Source organism: Hyperolius riggenbachi, chromosome 12, assembly GCF_040937935.1.
Source record: "Hyperolius riggenbachi isolate aHypRig1 chromosome 12, aHypRig1.pri, whole genome shotgun sequence".
NCBI lineage: Eukaryota > Metazoa > Chordata > Amphibia > Anura > Hyperoliidae > Hyperolius > Hyperolius riggenbachi.
Genome location: NC_090657.1, coordinates 53093501 through 53116246, shown reverse-complemented (window position 1 = coordinate 53116246; position 22746 = coordinate 53093501). Strand labels below are relative to the sequence as shown.

The window sequence follows — 22746 nt, the reverse complement described above, 5'->3', positions numbered from 1 at the left end:
ATGCAATCTGCATTGTCTAAAAGTAAATAAATATATTGGCCTCCATATCCCTCTCACTGTAGGTGTCTTTAAACACTTTGGACAAGTCAGTAGATCTACGTCCTCTGTGACTTTATCTAAGCCACAAGTCAGTAGATCTACGTCCTCTGTGACTTCATCTAAGCAACAAGTCAGTAGATCTACGTCCTCTGTGACTTCATCTAAGCCACAAGTCAGTAGATATATATGTCCTCTGTGACTTCATCTAAGCCACAAGTCAGTAGATCTACCTCCTCTGTGACTTCATCTAAGCCACAAGTCAGTAGATATATACGTCCTTTGTGACTTCATCTAAGCCACAAGTCAGTAGATCTACGTCCTCTGTGACTTCATCTAAGCCACAAGTCAGTAGATCTACGTCCTCTGTGACTTCATCTAAGCCACAAGTCAGTAGATCTACATCCTCTGTGACTTCATCTAAGCCACAAGTCAGTAGATCTACGTCCTCTGTGACTTCATCTAAGCCACAAGTCAGTAGATCTACGTCCTCTGTGACTTCATCTAAGCCACAAGTCAGTAGATCTACTTCCTCTGTGACTTCATCTAAGCCACAAGTCAGTAGATCTACGTCCTCTGTGACTTCATCTAAGCAACAAGTCAGTAGATATATACGTCCTCTGTGACTTCATCTAAGCAACAAGTCAGTAGATCTACGTCCTCTGTGACTTCATCTAAGCCACAAGTCAGTAGAGCTACGTCCTCTGTGACTTCATCTAAGCCACAAGTCAGTAGATCTACGTCCTCTGTGACTTCATCTAAGCCACAAGTCAGTAGATCTACGTCCTCTGTGACTTCATCTAAGCAACAAGTCAGTAGATATATACGTCCTCTGTGACTTCATCTAAGCAACAAGTCAGTAGATCTACGTTCTGTGACTTCATCTAAGCCACAAGTCAGTAGATCTACGTCCTCTGTGACTTCATCTAAGCCACAAGTCAGTAGATCTACGTCCTCTGTGACTTCATCTAAGCAACAAGTCAGTAGATATATACGTCCTCTGTGACTTCATCTAAGCAACAAGTCAGTAGATATATACGTCCTCTGTGACTTCATCTAAGTCACGAGTCAGTAGATATACGTCTTGTAGCAGAAGCAGTGCTGTGCAGTATTGGGCTTGCTCCTGTGCACATTTCTGACACTATCTGATGCAGCACCAATTGGTGAACGGGAATATGTGTTTCCTGAGCTAATGAGATTGCTTTTTACTATTAAAAATACTTTTATTTTTTCATTGCATAGTGAAAAATACACACTGTAGCATTATTTCAGAATCAAATATCTTCACCATAAATTGTGACCGGAACATAATCTAAGTTTTGTGATAAGCGTTAATTCCATTAAAATTCATAGAAAACAAAATTGTGTGAGGGAAAAAAATGGCATACAATGAAAGCCTAGTTTGTCTTGAAAAAAAAAAAAGGAATTTCATTTCTGTGTCATAAGTAGGGATAAAGTTGTTTCTGATTAAATAAGGATATAGCTAAACTGTCAAAACTGCTCTAGTCCATAAGTGGGAAAAAAGGTCTGGATGCGAAGTGGTTAAAAAAAAAAAGGTTTGGTTAACAGTAGCTTAGTAAATAGGAACAGGGAGAAAAGTTAAAGAGGAACTCTGGGGAAGATGTTTAAACCTAGATTTACAGTGTAATGTGGGTTGGATTCTCTAACAGAGGGGACGGAATGGAAATGTGTCTCCATCCACATGTTGCGTTGCATACAGGGAAGTACTGTGAAGCATACGGTCAATGAAAAGTATGCTTTACTGCCACTGTTAACACGAATGTTTTGCAGTACGCACTGCACGCTGTTATACCGCACTGCCTCCGCTGCACTGTGACCATTGCTAGAGGTGGTGCATTGCAGAGTGCAAAGGCACTGTTGCACCACAACACATCACTATGAATGAAATTAAATTAAAGATGAAAATTATCATCTTTAAACCTCCTACCTGAGGTAATATTGTGTCATTACCCAAGTTTACACTCTATTGGGGTGCCTCCTCCCATTTGGCGTACAGCCCCCTCCCCCATCCCCGAGATAATTATCCAGTGGTCCTTTTTCTGGAGTGCGAGACAACCTATCCTGAAGAGGATGCCCAATCCGCATAGCGACGGATGTCGCCACCTGCCTAATAATGTGGTTGCCTAATAGCAACCCGGGCTTGAAAGTAGTATTTATTTTACACTTGTATTCATTGCCTGGACGTACTACACTATCTGGCGTTCCCTCATGTTTTCTGTTTCCTTGTTCCTTCACTGGTTCCTGAGGTTTGCCAGCCAAATTGAATCAGCCAGACAACCTTCACTACCATATTATAATGTAATTGCCGTATTTTTTTGGACTATAAACTGGGGGAAAAGTGGACGTGCCTTATATTGGGAATATAAGGTAAAACTAAGTGCAGAGGGTGCAGGGAAGGACTTACTCATCCTGCTGGCGCTCCTCTCCTCCTCGCTCCGGTCCTGTGGACGTCCCTCTTCTTGTCTTCTCATCCTGGAGCTGACAATATATTGGTATACAGCAGCCACCTGCCGCTATACAGCTCTGGGTCCTCCTAATCCCAGCTGGGATTACAGTGCAGTTTTGGTCCAGGCCTCTGGAAATCCCTTCACAAGGGGAGTGGGGATCCTTTTGCCTGTAGAGGGGGAGACCCGAGAGCCCAATGGTGCAGTATTGTTAGGTCAATAAATCAGTAGGGGATTGTGGGTAGTATGTACTCACAAGCATAGGTTGTAGTCCTGCAACCACCATATAGCCATGCGGAAATTAACCGTTCCCGATCGGTGTCCCGGAACCGTCTGGAACTGGGTGATCGATTTCTTCCTTTGGACTTTTTTTACTGGTGAACTCCGTGTACGAGTAGTGAGGGCGAGCACCTCTTTTGGAGGTGTAAGATTACAACTGGGTTGAAAATTTGGTGAGGCGTCCAATTAAACTATAATGGTAGGGCCTATAGTTGCTATACAGTAATGAAAAGAGATTTCTTACCTCCAATGAAGACTCACTCGGATGGAAATAAGGAGACTTTATTACAAAACGGTTATACTGTAGACAACACACTTCTCGGGTCTCAGCCCGCTTCCTCAGGTCAAAACAAACTAATAGCCTTGTTTCTGAGCCGTGTGGGGTGCAGGCGCCTTTTAGCTATTACAAGGATTACAGTGCGGATGTACGGCACAAGTATGGAGGACCCGGAGCAGTATAGCGGCAGGTGGCTGCTGTGTACCCATACAGTATATCCCCAGCTCCAGGATGAGAAGAAAAGAGGGGCATCCACAAGACCGGAGCGAGGGGGAGAGTAGCGCGGCAGCAGGACCAGATACAGTATGGCAGTAAAGCGTTAGTGTAGTGTTAGTACAGTGCAGTGTAGTGTTAGGGCAGTACTGTGTTGTGGTAGTGTAGTGTAGCTTAGCTGGTAGGGCAGCAGGGATTAGTGTAGTGTTAGTACAGTGCAGTGTAGTGTTACGGCAGTACAGTGTTGTGTTAGTGTGGTAGGGCAGCTGGGATTTATTTAGTGTTAGTGCAGTGTAGTGTTAGGGCAGTACAGTGTTGTGTTAGTGTAGTGTAGTATGTAGTGTAGCTTAGCTGGTAGGGCAGCAGGGATTAGTGTAGTGTTAGTGCAATGTAGTGTTAGGGCAGTACAGTGTTGTGGTAGTGTAGTGTAGTTTAGCTGGTAGGGCAGCAGGGATTAGTGTAGTGTTAGTACAGTGCAGTGTACTGTTAGGGCAGTACAGTGTTGTGGTAGTGTAGTGTAGTTTAGCTGGTAGGGCAGCAGGGATTAGTGTAGTGTTAGTGCAGTGCAGTGTAGTGTTACGGCAGTACAGTGTTGTGTTAGTGTGGTAGGGCAGCTGGGATTAATTTAGTGTTAGTGCAGTGTAGTGTTAGGGCAGTACAGTGCTGTGTTAGTGTAGTGTAGTATGTAGTGTAGCTTAGCTGGTAGGGCAGCAGGGATTAGTGTAGTGTTAGTGCAATGTAGTGTTAGGGCAGTACAGTGTTGTGTTAGTGTAGTATGTAGTGTAGCTTAGCTGGTAGGGCAGCAGGCATTAGTGTAGTGTTAGTGCAGTGTAGCTTAGATAGCGTAGTATCTTAGGGGGGTGGGTCCATAAGATGCCCCTGCGCTACACGCACCTATGTTTAGTATTTTTTTTCCCCCTGATTTTTGCCCTCTAAACCTAGAGGCCGGAGTGTCTTATATTCTGAAAAATACAGTATATGGTAGCAGACAGCAGTGACCTCTTCTGCAGCACTTTATAGAGTACATAGTCCTGTCACACTCACACTCTAATCCCGATCATGGTCTGCTGTCCTAACATCATCATCATTATTATTATTATTATTATTATGTATTTGTACAGCACTGACATCTACTGCAGCACATTACAGAGTACATAGTCCAGTCACTGACTGTGCTCAGAGGTGCTCACAATCTATTCCTACTATTGTCATAGTCTAATAAATCCATTATAATATTATGGTAGGACATTAAAGGAAACCAGAGATGAACGCTTTGGCACAAAATAAACATATCCCCCGATAGATTTTACGAAATAAATACTATACCTGGTATTTTCGCCACTCTGGAGTGCCGTTTTTTGTTGGGTTTCTTTTACTAAAACTCCATGCAAAACACAGTTCATGAGAAAAGAATATTATTTAGTGAGCTGTGTGCAAAATGAAATTGCCATTTCTAAAAACCTCTTTTGACTAACAAATGCAGATTAAAAAAAAAACGCTTTTTCAATATAGCCCTACATTAGCAGCCCCTCCAACAGCACTCTGTGATGCTGCAAGTAAACAGAACTGGAAAGCAGAGCCAGAAGGGGGCAGGCTTGTGCTTGAATAGACATCAGAGAAGACAGACTCAGCTATAATGATTCCTGAGCAAAGCCAGACTGACTGCTTAGTCGGGGATTTTATCAGGGCTGCTAACAAGCAGGCTGAGCAGGGTAGGTGTTTTCTCTAATGTTCCCACTGATATATATGGTGAAGTACATGAGGGTGCTTCCTCTCTGGTTCACTTTAAGCACAGGCATGTGCCCACTTCCGCCTTCAGAGGCTCTGATACAACTCTGGCACTTTATTCAGCCTGAGGAAGTGGGTGCAGACCAACGAAACGCGATGCCTATGCTTTTTAGCTGCTTCTGGGTGCCTCCTTCTCCTTGTGTGCTTTTATTTATTTAAGTATTTATATAGCGCCGACATATTACCCAGCCCTGTACAAAGTATATTGTCTTGTCACCAACTGTCCTTCAGAGGGGCTCACAATCTAGTCCCTACCATAGTCATACGTCTATGTATGCATCATGTAGTGTGTGTATCAGTATAGGGCCAATTTAAGGGGAAGCCAATGAATATATCTGTATGTTTTGGGGATGTGGGAGGAAACCGGAGTTCCTGGGGGAAACCCACGCAGACACGGGGAGAACATACAAACTCCTTGCAGATAGTGCACTGGCTGGGATTCGAACTGGGGACCCAGCGCTGCAAGGTGAGAGCGCCAACAACTACACCACCGTACTGCCCTTTTCACTGTCCTTTGGGAGGGGAGTGGCTTTGCCATCGCTTGGACCTTTGTTGTTTTTCCCAAGAGTGCAGCCGCATCCAGCTCCAGCCGGACACCCGAGTGGAGTCGGGTTTCTAGATCTCCACCTACCTTCAGCGGTTGTTGCCTCTCGTGCAACTTTCCTGTGTGAGTTCCCTAATCCTTTTTGTTTTTCCATCACTCTTCTTGTGACCTACTGCACCATTTGGGCTCCCATTGTCTCTGTGCTCTTCTTTTTAGGGTGTTTGGTCACTCTACATTGCATGTCCTCAGAGGAACTCACAACCTAAGACCTACCGTAGTCATAGTCTAAGGTCCTAATATATTAATATGTATTTACAGTTTATAGCACTGATATCTTCAGCAGCACATTACAGAATACATAGTCATGTCACTGACTGTCCTCAGAGGAGCTCACAATCAAATCCTACCAAAGTCATAGTCTAATGACCTATCATATTATTGTTCTGTATTTATATAGCACAGACATCTTCTGGAGCACTTTACAGAGTACATACGGTAGTCATATCATTGACTGTCCTCAGGGGAGTTTAGAATCCAATTATATGACACTCATAATGTAATGTCCTACCATATTTTTTTTTTTTTAATTATTATTATTATTTATTGTATTTATAAAGCGCCAACATATTACGCAGAGCATTTTTATGAATTTATATAACACTGACATCTTCTGCAGCACTTTACAGATCACATATATAATGCTCTAATATATTATTGTTGTTGTTATTATGTATTTATATAGAAATGACATCTTCTGCAGAACTTTACAGAGTACATAGTCATGTCACTGACTGTCCTCAGAGGGGCTCACACTCTAATCCTACCATAGTCATAGTCTAATGTCCTACCATATTATTATGTATTTATATAGCACTGACATCTTCCGCAGCAGTTTACAGAGTACATGGTCATGTCCTTAGAGGAGCTCATAATCTAATCCCCACCACAGTCAGTCTAATGTCCTACCATATTATTATAATTATTATTATGTATTTATACAGCACTGACATCTTCCGCAGCAGTTTACAGAGTACATAGTCATGTCACTGACTGTCAGTTTTCCTGTATGAATTCCAAGAGATCAGCAACATCAGTTTTTTTTTTCTTTAACAAAAAGGCTAAACTGGTGGGATTGTTTCCAAGCTTGCTGCCAGTAGCGATGCTGCCATCTGTAGCTGTCTGCTCCAGTCCGCATTAATCTTTCATGAGAATAACAGACTTTACCTTGTTGTGTTCGGTTAACGCGGCATGTGAGATTGTATCATATGTAATAATGAGATTGTACAGTGACACCTTTGCTGAAGAGGCACTCTATCTGCCCGCCTGATGGCTCTCCCAGGGAAAATCTGCTTGCATTACCATAGCAACCAGGAAGAACCGCCTGCTGACACATATTTCCCATCTCCATGGCAACCTGTGAACTTCCCTTAGTAACAACGAGCCTCCGGTACCCATGGAAACCTTCCAAATATTGTTGCCCCCCCCTTCCACCCCCTCCTTTCTCTCTTCAGTGTTATAGATACTTTCTGATGCCTTTATGTGCTTTAATAAGGAGCTAGCACAGCGCAAATCATTCTTGGGGAAACTCGCACTCGCTTCCAACCCAATTAACTCTTGCATGAGGGTCTCTAATGAGAGCTAATGAGTGCTGGAGCTAATCAACGCGAGGCAAGCCCAGATCTGTGCCCGCGTTCCCCAGCTAATTGCCAGTTATTATTCCTGAAAGTTAGTGAGCAGTTTCCTCAGATTCAGTGGCTGAGTTATCAGGACAGTACTAAGTTCTAAGTGCTGTAACCCAGGGCAAACGCAATGTAGGGCAACTGGGATGTAGTGCCCAGCGCTGTAACCCAGGACAACCGGGATGTAGGGCCCAGCGCTGTAACCCAGGGCAACCGGGATGTAAGGCAACAGCGCTGTAACCCAGGGCAACTGGGATGTAGTGCCCAGCGCTGTAACCCAGGGCAACCGGGATGTAGGGCAACAGTGGTGTAACCCAGGGCAACCGGGATGTAGGGCAACTGTGCTGCAACCCAGGGCAACCAGGATGTAGGGCCCAGCGCTGTAACCCAGGGCAACTGGAATGTAGGGCAACAGCGCTGTAACCCAGGGCAACCAGGATGTACTGCTGTTTTTTGTTGTTGTTTTTTTTCACAGAGACCGGCGTTGAGCAATTAGGGGCTTATTGATGAAGCTACGATAATTATATTGGTAATTTACTACTGTAATTCCTGGTGATGCGGCTGGGATGGCCCGTGCATTTATCTCGTCGTTTATAAAACCACAATATGGGACATTGCAGCGACGATGTCAGGAATTGAAAAGCGTTACTGAACAGCAGTTTCCAGCAGTGATACCACAGCGATAATGGCGGCAACCACCCACCATGACGCAGTGGTAATTGAGAGCAGTAAGCGTCAGGCCAGGCGTTCTCTCATTGATTTGTATCGGTATCGCCACCTTACAAGATATCGTTGCTTATCGGGCAGCGTTGTCATTAGTTATTATTAAACTTAATTTTATAACGTGTTAACCTATCACACAGCGCTGTACAATAGATAAAGGAGACATTACAGCATTAAAGCGGACCTGAACCAAGAAATTCCTCTCTGCTCTAAAAGATAAGCAACAGCATAAAAACATTTAAAGAAAAACATTTCTTTGTTACAGCTGATACAAATCCTGCAATAAATCTGAAGTGTCTCTACTTCCTACTTTCATGGGAGCAAACATAGGGTTAACATTCTGTGTCTGGGTGTTTTGTGATTTCTAAGTGTCCTAGGCGTTAATTTTAAAGGGAAAAGGACCTAAAAATTCCGGAAACACTTCACATTTAACTACCTCCCGACCACGTCACGCCGATGGGCGTGGCCGCGGGGTGGCAGCCCCAGGACCGCCTAACGCCGATCAGCGTAAAGTCCTGGGGCTCTGTTTTGCAAGAGATTGCACGCGCATCCCCTGCTTGGTGGGCGGAGCTGAGCTCCCCCTTCATCGCCGCTCGGGAGACTGTTAGACAGCGAAACCGCCGTCTATTTACCCGTACAGCTGGGGACAGCCATGTGACACGGCTGTCCCCCTGTGTGACACAGGAGCGATCCGCTGTGATAGGCTGGCCAGGGAAGTGAGGGATGGTAAAAAAAAAAATATGTTTATTAATATAAAAATACAATAAATATTTATTAAAAACAAACCAACCAACCTGTGGGCGATCAGATCCCACCAACAGACCAACAGAGAGCTCTGTTAGTGGTGAGAAAAAGGAAGGGGGGGATCGCTTGTGTGCTGTTGTGCAGCCCTGCAGCTTGGCCTTAAAGCTGCAGTGGCCTTTTTTACAAAAAAAGGCCTGGTCTTTAGGGGGGTTTAAAGAGACTCTGAAGCAAATTTGTTTTGCTATATTTACCTTCACACTCGCTTCAGAAGTCTCATCTGTGCTAAACCCCCGCATCCCCCCCCCCCCCCCCAGAAAAACGAGGGCTGCGACCAACTTGGTTGTGGATTGTGCTGCCCTGAGAGGCTGAGCTATTCTCTGTAGCTCCGCCTCTCCTGCTGTCGATCACCGCACGGATCGCCACCTCTCCCCGCCAAACTCTGTGAAGAAAAAGTGAGAGGGGCGGGGAGAGGCGGCGATTGATGGCAGGAGAGGCAGAGCTACAGCAGAGAGCTCTGCCCCTTCCAGGAAGCGCCGTCCTTAGACACCCCCCCCCCCCCCCGGGGATTTGGGGGGTCTGCAGCCCTCGTTTTTCGCCGAGAATGTGTCGGTTTGCATCTGATGAGAGTTCCGAAGCGAATGCTAAGGTAAATTTAGCAATTATTTTTCGCTTCAGACTCTCTTTAACACTGTGGTCCTCAAGTGGTTAAATTGACGGGAAAAAAGCCCATGAAATTGCTGGCAAAAGCACTTTTTCTAGTGTTTTGCGCTTTTCCTATACCTCCCATTATCACAACATCGCCCCAGAAATGGTCCATGCAGCGCTTTTCAGATCGGAAAGCGAACGGAACGCCCCAATCTGAACTAGCGCATAGGAAAGCAAGGTGTAAGCGCTTTCAGGGCGATTTTGAAAAAGTGCCAGCGCTTAAAAAAATGAAACAGAGTCTAGTGTGAATGGGCCCTTACTGTAGAGAAAAGTGATAAAAAAAAATGAAATAGTGCAGTAAAGTTTATAACCGCTATGGCTTTGTGGATCCTGTTAGTAAAGATGGAGATTGAAAAACCAAATTCAGCAGAAAAATGGCACCGTGATTTGCTGCTCGCCGTATTTATAGTGGTGCGTTCAGCTTGTTAACACATTGATCGCCACTTTATAGATCTTCCAGTGCCGTTCTCCATTTACATAGTTAGTAAACACCATTGACTTGAGTTGAAAGAAAAAACAGTGTGCCCCCCTCCCCCACCACCACCTTCCCAAATCCTTAGCCTGTTATTCCCCATGGAGTAAGGGCTGAAGTTTCAAATGTGGGACTCCAGAACCTGGACAGTATTAGCACACGTGGTTCTTGTCATCGGAAGGGCTCCACAAGTGGCAAGTAACAGGGGGGGGGGGGGTAATGGAAAAGCCAACCCTCACCTTGCAAAGCACTCCTCATCAGTGTCAAGACCAAGGGTCTCATCCCCACCTCTGGGGACCAGAGGGGGGGGGGGGGATTACTTTAATAAGAGAGCCCCTCCCAGGAGGAATGAGGATGGGGGAAGTTTGTACTCCTTACCCATTCCCACAAACAGTTGAAGGGGCACTATGGCGAAAAATTATAAAATATGTGCAAACATAGACAAATAAGAAGTACGTTTTCTCCAGAGTAAACTGAGCCATAAATGACTTTTCTCCTATGTTGCTGTCACTTACAGTAGGTAGTAGAAATCTGACAGAAGTGACGGGTTTTGGACTAGTCCATCTCTTTATAGGTGATTCTCAGCAAAGCTTTTATTCTTTATAAAGATATTCCCAAAAAAGGATTTAAACAATGATGCTGGCCGGCTTCCCTGCTCGCTACACAGCTTTTTGGCAGTTGGACAGACTGCCATTCACTTAGTGCATTTGAAATTAAATAAATCTCTGAGAATCCCCCCATGAAGAGATAGACTAGTCCAAAAACCTGTCGGTAATGTCAGATTTCTACTACCTACTGTAAGTGGCAGCAACATAGGAGAAAAGTCATGTATGGCTCATTTTTCTCTGGAAAAAAAAGTACTTCTTATTTGTTTGTTTGCACACATTTTAAATTTTACAATTTTTTACCATAGCGCCCCCTTAAATACAAAAAAGCCCCATCCACTGTAAAAGTGGACCTGAACTCTTGCACAGGACAGAAGGAAAAGCAAGAGAAATGCACCCTGTATGTATATAGAGTTTAGCCTGTCTAATTCCCTCTCATCTGTGTCTAATCACAAGTTGTAACTTGATCTCTCAGCTGTGTCAGCTCAGGAATCTCCTCTGGCAAGGCAGAGCAGGTAATTTATAAACACATGTTAACCTGATGTCTGCTTCCATGAAAGCAGGAAGTAGACACACTGAAAATGTATTACAGGATTTGTATCAATTGTAATAAAGAAATGTTTTTCCTTAAAGGTTAGTATGTTGCTGCATATCTTTTAGAGCAGTGGGAAAGTTCTGAGTACAGGTCTGCTTTAAAGTGCTAGGCGTGACAGGTGTCTGTGAATTTACAAACCCTGTGAGTGGGAGGAGCTTGCGTTCACGGCTGATCACAAGCTAATTCCGCAGCCCCAGAGTTAAAGCAAGGCTGTATAAAAGCGTGATGAAATGCATTTACATATATAATGAGGGATAATTAGGGGTTTCCAGCTGTCATTCTGCTTCACTATAGGAGTTGTTGTGTGTGTTTCAGCAGAACATAGTGTGTGATAGGCAGGGACATCAGAGGAATGTAGGCTGCACTGTCTGATGGTCCAGCGTATGTGTTGCATGGCAGTGCATTACAGGTTATAGCACAGGCGTGTGCATTTTCACCCGCAACAGGATGCTGTTCCACGGCAATCGAGGGCAATGCAGTCATCCTGCGTTGAAGTTTATATGCACAGCCACATGGGATTGCATTGGTGCGTTTTAAGTGTATCCGAAGCGACATGTGACATGATGATAGACATATGCATGTACAGTACAAAACCTATTAATAGCCAGGCTGTTTTATTTTGCTGCCTGAAAGAGTTAATTTCTGTCTTGTCAGTAGCTTGAATACATGTGGTAGTCCAGTGTTTCTCAACATTTTATTGGTATGTACCCCTCTTAAAACCCTGTACTCACCAAGTACCCCCTAGCACAGTAAACCTTGTCACAAGTACCCCTTGACAAATATATTTGTATATATTTAATCGTAGTACATAATTGGTTCTAAACAATTTCCAAGCATTTACTATTGCTTTTATTTAGCTTAAATACTATTTTGATGCTGTTTAAATAAGATTTATCATATTCTAAAACTCTAGATTTGTTATTCTTGGTTAAGTATATCAAGCCTAAGTACCCCCTGGAACCCTCAAAAGTACCCCCTGGGGTACGCATACCACATGTTGAGAACCTAGGCAGTAGTCATCACCGATGAGAAAAAATTACAGCCATAAAAGGTTTCCTGGCAGAATACAACTTTTGAGCTCAGGGGAGAGACCTAAATAGTTCATGAATTTTAAGTCTGGGGCACTGAATAGGCTCCCACTGATTAGAGACAGTAAAACATTCAACATACTTTGTAAATGTTTAAATATAAAAGAGAAACCCTGGCTGAGATACTTAAAGGATACCCCAACTGAAATGTGACATAATGAGATAGACATGTGTATGTACAGTGCCTAGCACACGAATAACTATGCTGTGTTCCTTTTTTTCTTTCTCTGCCTGAAAGAGTTAAATATCAGGTATGTAAGTGGCTGACTCAGTCCTGACTCAGACAGGAAGTGACTACAGTGTGACCCTCACTGATAAGAAATTCCCCTTTTTTATCTCTTTCTTGCTCTCAGAAGCCATTTTCTGCTAGAAAAGTGTTTTATAGTTGTAATTTCTTATCAGTGAGGTTCACACTGTAGTCCCTTCCTGTCTGAGTCAGGACTGAGTCAGCCACTTGCATACCTTATATTTAACTCTTTCAGGCAGAGAAAGAAAAAAAGGAACACAGTATAGTTATTTGTGTACTAGGCACTGTACATACACATGTCTATCTCATTATGTCACATTTCAGTTGGGGTATCCTTTAACCTCCTTGCCGGTCTAAAAAATCCGGCAAGGAGGCAGCGCCGCACATTTTTTTAATTTTTTTTTTTTTTAAATCCTGTAGCGAGCCAAGGGCTCGCTACATGATAGCCGCTAAGCGGCGGCATCCCCCCACCCACTCCGATCGCCTTCGGCGATCAGAGTATGCAGGGAATCCCGTTGAGAACGGGATTTCCTGCAGGGCTTCCCCGGTCGCGATGGCGACGGGGCGGGATGACGTCACCGACGTCATGGACGTCGGGACGTCATAGGGAATCCCGATCCGCCCCTCAACGCTGCCTGGCACTGATTGGCCAGGCAGCGCAGGGCTCTGAGGCGGGGGGGAGCGACTCGGCGCGGCGGATTGCGGCGGATCGGCGGCGAGCGGCAGCGATCGGAAGTTACAAGCAGCTAGCAAAGTGCTAGCTTCTTGTAACAAAAAAAAATTATGCAAATCGGCCCAGCGGGGCCTGAGATATCCTCCTGCGCAGGTTACCCCGAGCTGAGCTCGGGATAACCGGCAAGGAGGTTAAAGTCATTTTTAGGAATAGGAGAATAAATGTAATTGTTGATGTCATCAGTTTTTCATCTCGGGTTCACTTTAAAGTGGACCCGAACTCTAGAACTGGAAAATAATGGTGGGCACACAAAATATTGGCACTTTGGGCACAATTTTGACATTATTCATTCGGGGTGTGCTCACTTTTGTTGGCAGCGGTTGGGCATCAATGGCTGTGATAAGTTATTCTAATGGAGCTGTACATTTTACATTGTTGTACAAGCTGTACACTGACTACTTTCAGGGCCAAACCAAGGATTTTCAAGGGGGGATTTCTGAAAGGTTTCCCTCAGCCACACACAATACAGTATAATAATATGGTAGGACATCGTGCTGGGTACACATAATGCAATTTCCCGTCCGACTGACAGGATCTGACAATTTCATAAATGTCCCATCTGCTCCGAATCGACAACATGATCATTTAGGAGCATTTTGGATGCAGATAATGAGGACAGCCGACATTGGTAATGAAGGGGAGAGTGAAGCATTTACACAGCTGGGCACAGGGCTGTGCTCATACCTGACTCTAAGTTCCCCAGAGCTGCTCCATGCTCTATACACACGCTGCTGCTCCATGCTCTGTACACGCTGCTGCTCCATGCTCTGTACACGCTGCTGCTCCATGCTCTGTACACGCTGCTGCTCCATGCTCTGTACACGCTGCTGCTCCATGCTCTGTACACGCTGCTGCTCCATGCTCTGTACACGCTGCTGCTCCATGCTCTGTACACACGCTGCTGCTCCATGCTCTGTACACACGCTGCTGCACCGTGCTCTGTACACACGCTGCTGCGCCATGCTCTGTACACACGCTGCTGCTCCATGCTCTGTACACACGCTGCTGCTCCGTGCTCTGTACACACGCTGCTGCTCCGTGCTCTGTACACACGCTGCTGCTCCGTGCTCTGTACACACGCTGCTGCGCCGTGCTCTGTACACACGCTGCTGCGCCGTGCTCTGTACACACGCTGCTGCGCCGTGCTCTGTACACACGCTGCTGCGCCGTGCTCTGTGCACACGCTGCTGCTCCGTGCTCTGTGCACACGCTGCTGCTCCGTGCTCTGTGCACACGCTGCTGCTCCGTGCTCTGTGCACACGCTGCTGCTCCGTGCTCTGTGCACACGCTGCTGCTCCGTGCTCTGTGCACACGCTGCTGCTCCGTGCTCTGTGCACACGCTGCTGCTCCGTGCTCTGTGCACACGCTGCTGCTCCGTGCTCTGTGCACACGCTGCTGCTCCGTGCTCTGTGCACACGCTGCTGCTCCGTGCTCTGTGCACACGCTGCTGCTCCGTGCTCTGTGCACACGCTGCTGCTCCGTGCTCTGTGCACACGCTGCTGCGCCGTGCTCTGTACACACGCTGCTGCGCCGTGCTCTGTACACACGCTGCTGCGCCGTGCTCTGTACACGCTGCTACCCCATGCTCTGTACACACGCTGCTGCTCCATGCTCTGTACACACGCTGCTGCTCCATGCTCTGTACACACGCTGCTCCTCCATGCTCTGTACACACGCTGCTGCTCCATGCACCTCCATAACCACACCCACCTCCTTCCCCCGTCGCTAAAAAAATACACGCTTGTATTCACGTTTTTCTGCGCTTTTCCGCAGCGTACTATGTCCGAAATGCTGCAATCAGCTGTCCACAAATGAACAAAAATCATGTAATATGAACCGCCCATTGTTTAAAGTGCACTTAAAGGCAATATTTCAGCCAAAGTTACTTACCTCAGTAAAGGGAAGGCTCTGGATTGTCCAGAGGCTTCTCCTATTCCCCTCGAGCTCGCCGTTCCAGCGCTGGGACCTTCTGACCCTATTTGATAAGGGTTTGTCATAGGCCACGCCCCCATCTGCATATTAACATAGCCACACTGCACAGGCGCAAGACGGCGTGCGCAGTAGCAAGGAGCTGCTCGTTCCTGCCTTTTTCCTTCACGTAGGGGCGGCACTGTGACACTGTGCAAGCGTGGGCCGTCAGTGTACCTGCGCTCTACAGCTGCTCTTATTCACGAATGGGGGTGCAGCTGGGATAAAGAAGAGAATCCCAACTACCAGTGGAGGGCTCCAGAATGATCGGGTAAGCCATACTTCCCAACTGTTTGAGATGAGAAAGAGGGACACTTAAGCCACACCCCCGCCACACCCCTGATCACGCCCCGGCACACCCCTAGTTATGAATACCATAAAGAATTCATGAGAAAAATGTTGTTTTACAACTCTAACGACACTAGTCCTTTCTATCCTATTTCATTTTCCTTTATAGTAACATTTGAAAATTAGAAATATATCAATTTAAAAGATGGAAATAAAGGTTAAAGTCAATTAAACACATTTTTCAGTAGATAAATACATATATTTACAGAGAAAAAGGGGCAAAGACCTGAAAGAGGCACAGATGAGGAGTAAAGAGGGACAGGGGGGCAAGGCTCCCAAAGAGGGACTGTCCCTCCAAAAGAGGGACAGTTGGGGGCTATGGGTAAGCCTCTGGAGGTGTCCAGCCATCCCTGACAAGGTTTCTAGCAGAGGCTTTACTGTAGAGAGCGCAGCCACAAAGGTCCCAAGGCTGTGGGGGGGCCCAATTTCTTATCCTTCCTCCTTCCAGTACAGGGGCCACCCCTCCAGATCTGGTGTTGTTAAAGAGACTCCGTAACAAAAATTGCATCCTGTTTTTTATCATCCTACAAGTTCCAAAAGCTATTCTAATGTATTCTGGCTTACTGCAGCACGTTCTACTATCACCATCTCTGTAATAAATCAATGCATCGTTCCCCTGTCAGACTTGTCGGCCTGTGTCTGGAAGGCTGCCAAGTCCTTCAGTGTTGTGGTTCTGCTATGAACTCCCCCTTCCAGGCCCCTCTATGCACACTGCCTGTGTGTCATTTAGGATTAGAGCAGCTTCTCTCTTCTCTCTTATCTTTTACAAGCTGGATAAATCGTCCTCTGAGCTGGCTGGGCTTTCACATACTGAGGAATTACAAACAAGGGCAAAGCTGTTTGCAGGAAGAAAAGAGCAGCCTGAAACTTCAGTGCATGAGAACAGGGGGAAAGAAACACACAAATGATCTCTTGAGATTCAAAAGGAATGCTGTATACAGCCTGCTTGTGTATGGATGTATTTTCTATGTGTGGACATACTGTACATCAACCTACTTCCTGTTTTGGTGGCCATTTTGTTTGTTTACAAACAAACTTTTTAAAACTGTTTTTAACCACTTTTAATGCGGCGAGGAGCGGCGAAATTGTGACAGAGGGTAATAGATGTCCCCTAACGCACTGGTATGTTTACTTTTGAGCGATTTTAACAATACAGATTCTCTTTAAGGTGTCCATACATCAACATTGCTCATACACCACAGGCTGATTCCCAATCAGATTTTGGCATGCAATCTCATCTCTCGGAAATCGGCCTTGTGACGCCGCACTACCCCCCTCCTCCAGTGGAGTAGTGCAGTATATTTTACCTGTCCATGTCCGCTGCTGGCTCAGTCTTCACACGCACCTCGGGGTTGCCGACATATGCATGGGCTCGTCTGTACGTGGGTGCGTGTGAGACGTCACACACATGCCCATGTCACGTCGGCAAACAGGTGGGGGCGCGAGTATGAAGACGGAGCCAACGGTAGACACAGACAGGTAAAGTATACTGCATCGGGGGAGGGGGGATGACTACATTTAGGACAGCGCTGGGGATTCTGTTGCGTTCATTGCTTGTCCCGATATCGCACGCTGTTACCGCTGCGCACCCGGTCAAGCATGTGGACCCTACACCTTGCAGCATGTCCGATCGATACATGCGACCAGCTTTGACCGCAAATTAGTTGCATCGTTTATTGGCATGCTCTTGGCGGCAACGATTTTCACAATTAACGTATCGGATGGTCGATCAGCCGCCAAGTCGCCTGATGTATGGCCACCGTTATGGTTGCACTTGTTATTGGGGGGGGGGGTCATGGTGGCAGCATCGGTTATGTGATTCCTGGCACATGGGCACCATGGGGGAGGGGGTGTGAATGATGGGCGGTTCCCCATCAGTTTTTTGCCCATGAGTTCTGGTTACTACCCCTGAATGTTATCCAGAGCCAGATCATCCACCAGGCGACCTAGGCAAGTGCCTAGGGCCCTGTGGATGTCAAGGGGCCCAGTTGTTATCTACTCTGAATTTCTGCCCCCATCGCAGCCTTTCGAAAGGTCAGGTTTAAAGCAAGGCGAACCACAACTGATGCCTTGTCTAGGGCTCTATTTCACCCTAATCCATCTATGTTGTTATCTGGCTGTAACCGTGACGCCCTCAGCCGGACACTCCTTGCTAGGGAACACTGTGGGAAGGCTGTGTTTATATGCACAAAGGAAAAAGTAACCAAAAGGGCTGAAATAACGTCTGCTAGTAATCCTAGTCATGTGTGGACCTGAACTGAAGAGATCGCTTATTCCTCCACATAAGTGGGAGTGAGGGGGGGGAGGGGTTCTCTGGAAGGGTCAGCTGCTTTGTGGGTTCAGGCGTAAGTTTCATACGCTGTTGTGTACAGGTTACAGGACGCCGTCTTCAATGGCTTCCCGTTCTTAAGGTACGCCATGTTCAGCAGCTAGGCGTCCTGCATGCCATTCGGCGGAGTGAATGCCAGATATAAACCAATCCAGAGGCTGCGGTTCACGCAAAGGTCAACACGGAGGGAGAAGGAAGAAAAATGCTGCAAAATATGAATCCCAGCGCCTCATCAATGTCAGGTCAGGTTATGGGAAGTTTACTCCCAGAGTGCACTGCTCCAGCATGGATGGACACCCTGACACCTGAAGGATAACTGGAACTTGTGCTTAAGGTGTATCTGAGAGGAGGGGAACAAGAGGATTTTTTTCTTACCAGGGGCTTCTTCTCGCCCCTTTAGTCTGTCAGCTCCCTCAATGTCCTCCTGGTCCACTTGGCTGAGCTGCTGTCACCCTTCATTAAAATCCATGACTGACTAAGTCGCGGGCTGCTGTGCATGTGCTGCTCTGGCCGCGTGCCGCCTCGAGTGTACTCTCGAGGTTAAGAGCAGCCTGTGCATGCACAGGAGTGTGATCAAGGAGGCCTGGTTCTGGGCTGAACAGCGCATGCACAATAGACTTTAATTTGACGAACAGCAGCACAGTGGGGTGAACCAGGAAGATACAGAGGGAGCTGGCAGATTACAGGGGGCTGGAAAAAGTCCCACGTAAATAAGAAACCTCTTGTTCCCCTCGTCTCAACAACAAACAACATTTGTAAAGTGCTTGTCTCCGGTAGGACTCGAAGTGCGTAAGCTCGTCTCAGACCAGTTGGTTGGTTAGTTGATTGGTAAAAGTGTGGTGTCGAGGAAGAATTCTACAAGTCTGCAAATGCCAGGCTAAACAGGATGGCTTTTCAGTCTGGGTCTGAATAACTCCAGGGATGGGTCTGTCTTTACTGGGTGTGGTAGGGAATTCCAAAGGGTAGGTGCAGCATGACAGAAAGCTCTGGCTCCAAAGGTTTTGAGGTGCACTCTACAGTAGGAGTGACCAGGTTTATGGATCCTGCTGATCTGATGTTGTGGGAGATATTTCATCAGGTTCTTCATGTATCCAGGGCCCAAATTGTGTAAGGATTTGAATGTCAACAGTCCAGTCTTGAAGAGTATTCTCCATTTTACAGGTAGCCAGTGCCGTAAGCCAAGATTCAATGTAATGTGACAGTGGCGAGGCTGGTTTGTCAGTCTGGTACCTGCATTCTGTACTAGTTACAGGCGGTACGGATCCTTGTTTGGAAGGCCTGTATAGAGGGCATTGCAGTAGTCCAGTTGTGATGTGATGAAGGCATGAACTAGGGTTGGAAGATTCTCTGGGGGAATGAGATATTTAATTTTTGCAATGTTCCTCAGGTGAAAGTAGGAATATTTGACTACACCCGAAATTTGGTTTGTGAAACTCCGGTTTACTTTAAAATTTTAGTCATGTGATTGTCACCCATGGAGCATCAAAAACTAAACTGAGGAATTGATGTCTGGATTCAAAGGTCTGTCCACTGTGGCTGCCTACAGCTCTTTCACTCCATTTCTGAAAGTAATAATGATGTAATTTCCTACTTACCCAAAAAAAAAGCTTTGAGGTAGATAGGAGGTGGGGCTTCTGCTAGATAATGAGGGGCTTTTGTTACCACAAACGTCCAACCAAACCCCGTCATTGCTCCACCCCCTGCCATCAGCAGTCTTCCTTGTTTCTTCTTCACGGGGCACCGCAGTGATTTATAGAAGAAGGCACTCAATTATTCAGGATACCCAATTCTACATTAATTATGAGAAACTCTTCCTATATATTGCTGTCTATTGGTGTGTAGCCCCACCCCCCAGTGATATTTCGCCTAGGCGATGATGTCACAACGTCTTCTCCACCCAGTGCACTCTGGGAGACCAGTTATTTCTGTGCTCTTCAGAACACACAACAAACAAACACTTTACAGAGCTGCACCTGCCAGCTGTAAAAATGTCACCATCTGTGATGAATTTAAGAATGTAATTAAGGGTGAGGAAATATTTTACAGTGGACAAACATTGACTGAATCATTTTTAAAGTTTTATATTGTAAAAAAAATAAGCCGTTTATCACAGGTGACGACATCTTTAGTCCTGTCAGGTGCAGCTCTGTGGAATGTTTACTGAGAATTCCAAAGCCAAATACAAATAATTCCTGATCTCCCAGAATGCTCTGGGAGGAGAATACCGCATAGCTGAACAGCCTAGACTAAGCATCCTTGGCGTAACAATAGGGGATGCAAAGGTTGTGACCGCACCAAGGCCCCTAGACCAGAGGGTGGTCCTCACCATTTGTCGCTTCTGTCTATCCAGGATTTTTCTTGGTCTGCCACTTCGAGCCTTAACTTGAACTGAGCCTGTGGTCTTCCATTTCCTCACAATGTTCCTAACTGTGGAAACAGAGCTGAAATCTCTGAGACAGCTTTCTGTATCCTTCTCCTAAACCATGATGGTGAACAATCTTTGTCTTCAGGTCATTTGAGAGTTGTTTTGAGACCCCTATGTAGCTATTCTTCAGAGAAAATTAAGAGGGAAACTTACAATAGCCCCCCTTAAAGGGACTCCGAGCAGTGCAGAAACTATGGAAAGATGCATATCATTTTAAAGCTCTCTTTCTCCTCTTTCCAATGATATATAAAACGCCGCCCTACGCCTTTTAGTTTTCGCTATTTTCGCGATTGAAATTGCCGCGGCCGCGATTTCAATCGCGAAAATAAAGAAAACTAAAAGGCGTAGACCAACGATTTAGGTGTCGCCAGAAAGAGGAGAAAGAGAGCTTTAAAATGATATCCATCTTTTCATAGTTACTTGTATTACACAGGACGACACTTTCCCCAGTGTCAGCAGCTCCATTCAGCAGAAAAAGTCGGCCTGTGTAATACAATGTAACTATGGAAAGATGGATATCATTTTAAAGCTCTCTTTCTCCTCTTTCTGGCGACACCTAAATCGTCGCTCTACGCCTTTTAGTTTTCTTTATTTCAATCGCGAAAATAGCGAAAACTAAAAGGCGTAGGGCGGCGGTTTATATATCATTGGAAAGAGGAGAAAGAGAGCTTTAAAATGATATGTATCTTTCCATAGTTTATGCACTGCTCGGAGTCCCTTTAACCACTTCACCGTAAAGGCGTTTTTACCCTAACGGACAAGAACGATTTTCACCTTACAGTGCTCATCCCTTTCATTTGCCAATAGCTTAATCACTACTAATCACAATGAAATTATCTAGATCTTGTTTTTTTCACCACCAATTAGGCTTTTTGGGGTTGATACTTGTTTTGAGTAATTACTTTATTTTCTATGCATTTTAAAGGGAAAAACAAGGAAAAAATGAAAAAATACACCATTTCTCCAATTTCATCCCCTATAGTTTTAATATAAACACTGCTACTGTGCATAAAACCCACACATTTTATCTGCCTATTTGTTCTGGTTATCACAAGATTTTAATTATGTCCCTGGTACAAAGTATGGTGACAATATAGTATTTGGAATAAAGGTGTATTTTTTCTTTGGTGGTTTTTTTTCCCCACTATTTTCACGTGCACATGCGGGGACGCGCACGCGCACAGCGGCAGCAGCACTGTCTGACTTATGAAAACGTCCTGCTAGAGCTTCTTAATGGCTCCAGGACGTTTTTATAAGTCAACTTGTTATTAAGTGGTTAAATACTCTTTCTCATAATTGGATTCACCTGTGTATGTAGGTCAGGGGTCACTGCGCTTACCAAGCCAGTTTGAGTTACAATAATTCGTTCTAAAGGTTTTGTCAGTTGCTGTCAGTTATAGCTGAAAGGACAACTGATGAGCAAGGTAATGCCCATGTTTCCCTATGGCTCAAGTGGGCGATATAACAGTTTAACCATGTGCTGATCCGAAATCTGTTATGGGGTAATGGCCATTTTTAAAATGGAGGACGGAGAATTCCAGTGATCCCAGTGGACAGACAGGACACAGGAGAGTAGAAAAATATTGAAGAGTAGATTACACGGGAGGCAAGTATGACGTGTACAGGATCTTCTCAAAAAATTAGCATATTGTGATAAAGTTCATTATTTTCTGTAATGTACTGATAAGCATTAGACTTTCATATACAGTGGGTTGCAAAAGTATTCGTCCCCCTTGAAGTTTTCCACATTTTGTCACATTACTGCCACAAACATGAATCAATTTTATTGGAATTTCACATGAAAGACCAACACAAAGTGGTGTGCATGTGAGAAGTGGAACGAAAATCATACATGATTCCAAACATTTTTTACAAATAAATAACTGCAAAGTGGTGTGTGCATAATTATTCGGCCCCCTTTGATCTGAGTGCAGTCAGTTGCCTATAGACATTGCCTGATGAGTGCTAATGACTAAATAGAGTGCACCTGTTTGTAATCTAATGTCAGTACAAATACAGCTGCTCTGTGAGGGCCTCAGAGGTTGTCTAAGAGAATATTGGGAGCAACAACACCGTGAAGTCCAAAAAACACACAAGACAGGACAGGGATCACGTTATTGAGAAATTTAAAGCAGTCTTAGGCTACAAAAAGATTTCCAAAGCCTTGAACATCCCACGGAGCACTGTTCAAGCGATCATTCAGAAATGGAAGGAGTATGGCACAATTGTAAACCTACCAAGACAAGGCCATCCACCTAACCTCACAGGCCGAGCAAGGAGAGCGCTGATCAGAAATGCAGTCAAGAGGCCCAATGTGACTCTGGACGAGCTGCAGAGATCTACAGCTAAGGTGGGAGACTCTGTCCATTGGACAGCTATTAGTCCTGAACTGTACAAAGTTGGCCTTTATGGAAGAGTGGCAAGAAGAAAGGCATTGTTAACAGAAAGCATAAGAAGTCCCGTTTGCAGTTTGCCAAAAGCCA

The 22746-nt window shown here is 45.4% G+C and overlaps 1 protein-coding gene across 7 annotated transcripts in view; it reads left to right on the top strand.

The window, feature by feature from the left end:
* The window catches only part of CACNA1G (calcium voltage-gated channel subunit alpha1 G), a 654443-nt gene that overhangs the window by 406725 nt on the left and 224972 nt on the right, over positions 1-22746 (top strand). The gene's annotated exons all lie outside the window — the stretch shown is intronic.